This window comes from Galeopterus variegatus, unplaced genomic scaffold, assembly GCF_000696425.1.
Source record: "Galeopterus variegatus unplaced genomic scaffold, G_variegatus-3.0.2 Scaffold17686, whole genome shotgun sequence".
Classification (NCBI taxonomy): Eukaryota; Metazoa; Chordata; class Mammalia; order Dermoptera; family Cynocephalidae; genus Galeopterus; species Galeopterus variegatus.
The window spans coordinates 13,559-18,113 of NW_007743797.1; positions in this window are offsets into that span (position 1 = coordinate 13,559).

The following is a 4,555-nucleotide window of genomic DNA, read 5'->3' on the forward strand; positions in this document are numbered from 1 at the left end:
TAAAAATAAAAATAAAAATAAAAATAAAAATATTAAAGTGTTGTTTTCCTTTTCCAGTCTCTTTCTCTCATGAATATATGGCAGAGTTTTTGAAAGGGTGCTCGACATGTCTTAAAGAGATTTGCAAACATAAAACAGTGCATTCTTTTCTCTAAATATCTTATTTATGTTAACAAATGTTTGTCATCGTTAATTGTACATAACTAATAAGTACTTTTTAAAGCTTAGTGTTAATTTCTAATACAATAAATGTGGATAAATGTAACCCACATAAACAAAACCTAGGGTATTCAGTCTCAACCAAGTGGGAGGCAGGAAAGGTTTTTGAGGAAGGGAGTAACCAGTGAAATGAAGGTTCCAGATTAACCTGACATGGGTGAAATACAGGAAGAATAGGAGTAGGGAGACACTGCATCAAGAAGACCGGGTGAAATGCTGGCTTAGTAACAAAACTTTCCAAAGCTGTTGGCACTTTCCTGTTCCTACGACTCTCCCATTTCATTCCTTCCACCTGAAATGCACTTTGTAAACCTTTCTCTGCTCAGTAGCTTTTTAAGGGGGGGGGGGCGGAGGAGGTAGGAATGGAACGCAGAGGGGTCCGTCTTCAGAACTTTGTCTACAAGCATATGACAGCCATGGGGACTGCCACCCACTCCCATTCTCCCAGCCCTGAGCACTGACTGGCTGTGTCGGGCTGAAATGGTTTGCCACAAGTTGAGCATGGGGTGAGACACCTGGAAAAGTTTGGGACTCACCGAGCTGCCTTCTCAAGAGGGTGTGAGAACGGAAGGAGACACCTGCTGGTCTCCCTTGTCCCAGCTCACGGAAGCTCAAAAACTGTGGATTCCCTACGTGGACAGTAGCCCAGGAATCAGAGCTGTTGCCATCCAGACAGATTCATGAATTGTCAGAGCCAGAAGGGCCTGAAGCCACCCCCAAATTCCACTCTCAGTTTACAGAGGAGGCCCCTGATGCCCAGAGGTGGTGAGTGAGGCAGACAGTGAGGAGGAGAGGCTCAGAGGACATCCTGGAGGTCAGACGAGCCCACGTGGGATCCTGGCTCCACCACTTCACACTAGCTGTGCACCCACAGGCAAAAGATCTAAGCCAGTGGGGCTCAAAGTGTGGTCCTGGGATCCCTGGGGATCCCCCAAGACCTTTTGAGGGTATCCATGAGTTTGAAAATATTTCCAGAAAATATTCAGTTCTTATTTTCATTTTTCCCTCTCATTCCTTCAGGAGCGTACAGCAGAAATTTTGAGAGACTAAGTGATGTGTCCTGAGGAGATCTGCAAACATAAAACAATGCCATTTTTCTCTCCAAATGTTATTTATGTTAACAAATGATGTTTGCCATTGTTAATTTTACATAAATTCATAAGTACTTTTTAAAGCTTAGTGTTAATTTCTAATACAATAAACATGGATAAATATAATCCACATAAACAAAAGCTCATTGGGGTCCTTCATAATTTTGAAGATTGTGATGAGTCACTGACTTAAACTCTCTAAGCCTTCATTTTCTTATCTGAAAAATGGGCATAATACTTATTTCCCAGAATAGTTTGAGGCTTTCAAAAAATACCCCAAGTGAAATGCCTGGTCAAGGTTTCTTTGTAAGTTAGTGACAGTAAGATCTAGCACCCTGCTTCTTGAACCACCTCCAACATCACCTCAGGGCAGTTCTGGGTTTTCCTTATGGCTCAGAGAGCCCAGATGTTGTGGTCTGGGGAGTGACGCATTTTGTAGTACAAAGATGCTGTCCTGCTGAGTGCCAAGGTCTGTGTGCCTATAGTCCGCATCTGTGCCTGGGGCAGATCCCTGCATCCAGAGAACCCTACAATGAGTGACAATCCTAAGAAATGAGCCACAGTAGGGTGGTAACAGCTGAGATCCCAGAAATCTGTCAGCACATCTGTAACTCACCTCTCCCACCATCAGAGGGCAGAAACACCTCACAAATACAACAGCAGAGTGGCTCAGGGCTAAAGAGACAATCTCTTTGGCACTTCTAGATCAGGAAAAGCAACTTCAGAGAATGCCTCCCTTGAGCCACTGTTTTATGAGCTGTGACATTTCCCAACCATCAGTGAGTGAGGACAGTAGACTTGGCAACAAGAATGATAAACACCATTGGCTCTGTCCCTACCCAAGAATAAAGAAAACATCCCTGAATGGTCCCGGTTATCTGTTTTCCTTTAAGCAGGAAGAATTTCCACGTTGTATTGCCTCCCCAGCTCCTTTTACCACTGCTGCCTCCACCCCCGAATGAGTGTCTCAATCCTAATTAAAGACTAGAACAAGTCAGAAGATGGACTCCTGGACTTACCTGACCACTAATTCCCTGCATAAACGAGCCTCAGTTTCCTCCTTGTAAAATGGAGAGAAAAAAATACACCCATCTCATGGGATTCTGAGGAGCTACGGAGATAAATATAAAGGATCTTTGTGAATTCTAAGGTTTCCTTTAGTAATTCCACCTGTTAATATTTTAAGTAGGGAAATCCAAATAGGTAGATCCTTTTTAATGTGTGCAGAAAAATACTTATGCCTGGCTTGGGTTCAGAAAGGAGCAGTGATTTAGCAAGGGCACATTTCTTGGAGATTTGTGGGTCTCCTTAATTTAATTAATGCTCAATCCAAGTAAGATGGTTCTGGAAAACAACCATGCAAATGTAATTTGTGTACTTTCCTGTTAAAAGTAACTAATGCCTATAGAAGATTTTAGAGTTTACAAAGTGATTTTACGTTCATTATTCCCTGGCTCCTCCCAAGATCACTGAGAGGAAGCTCTCTTTAGTCTTCTTTCTAAAACACAGGTTCAGAGAAGTGAAGAAACCTGCTCCAGGTTTCAAAGCAAGTCAAGGGCCCAGCAGATCTTCTGCACCTAAGGTTTGCATTCTTTACACTGGGAGACCCCAAAAGAACCCACCTCAACTTCCAGTGAGATTAAGTGTGGGCAGCTCCAGATGACAAAGTCTTTGTACAGCCCAATTTACCCAGCCTGCTAAAGGTGAACCAAGAGGGCTTCTGCCCCACATCTTCACCCCCAGTAAATGTCAACAGCTTTTTCTTGTCCCCAACTGAATGGTGAACCTTTCTCTTCAGCTTGAAGGGGCTGCCACCACTCCTCTGAGCCCGGCTCCCTCCTGCCGCCCAGTCAAACCCTCCCAAGCAAGGTTTCTTCAAGCTGCACCTCAGTGAGACACACACGCACACACACACACACACACACACACAGTGAGGCACAGCACAGTGCACAGGGGTGGAGGGAGCAGGGCTCAACAGAGGAGGCAGAGGACACCCTGCCCAGCAAGGTGGAGAGCACAGAGGGTCAGAGTCAGGGGCACTGAGAGGGTTGTGTCTGGTTCCACTGCTTATGCCTTAGGGCTCTCAGACAAGTCTCTCAGCCTCCCTGGTTCTTGGTTGCCTCACCCAAAAAAATGCCTTGTATATTCCAGAAAGCTCTTTTAGGTAGATCCAAGAAGAAGGAAGATCCATGTACTGTCAAACGCTTTCTGTCTGAAGGAAGGCTTTATTTGATTTCCCCAGTTTTCTCCCCCAAAATTGCGCTTTTTGAAATTCACATTATCTCCCAGTTGCTTCTACTCTTAACCTGGGGTGGGTGGATACATTTTGGGGAGTCTGAGAACTTGGATGGGAGGGGTGATTACATTTTCACTAACTTCTAAGTGAATTTACTGTTTCTTCATGACAAGCCCCAGTAGTATTAGCACTAACCGTGTCTCTGTCACTAATAAAAATCAAGATGTTTTCATGTCTTACCAGTTGTTGCACGTCTCCTGAAATATTGTTTACGCTCATCACAACTTGGAAATTATGGTGGTTAATAGATTTGCCACTAGATCTGGTTATTGAATGCATTGTTAATGAAGGTGGTAGATTACTGTGTCACAAATTTGTTTTGGGATTCTTTCAATAACTGTATTTCAGTAAAATTGGCTTCCTTTGTACTCCTATGTATTTCAGTTTAAGCATTTGAGAACACTTGAAGAGTCCACAGGCGTCACCACACTGCCAAAGGGGGCCTGGGCACAGAAGGGGTCAGGACTCCCTGACCCAGAATGCTCCTCTGAGTCCTCAAGGGTGTCTGTGTCCAACCAAGCTCCCACCACCAAGCTCTTCTGTGCAAGCAACACCCAGCCCAGCCCAGCCCCCTGCCCCTCTGCACTCGAGGGCAGGCCTCACATTCTCTCCAGGGAGCCTCATCCCCAAAGGTGAAGAGCTGGACTGGGAGTTGGGTACAGACAGCTATGTGACCAAGTTGCTTGATTTCTTTGAGTCTGTTAAGTCCTCAGCACCACGGTGACGATGGACACATCCAATCCATAGGGTTTTGTTGTGTGGGTTACGGGAGAAAATGTGTGTAAAGAGCACAGCATGGTGCCTGGCATCCCTGACTGTATCCTAGAAAGGGGCTGTCATCACTACTACAGAGAAGGAGCTCAGTACATTGCATTTGTGGTTGCATTACAGTCCATTTTACAAATTACAGGCAACTCTAAGTCCTCTCTCCCACCTCCAACTCCTCTCA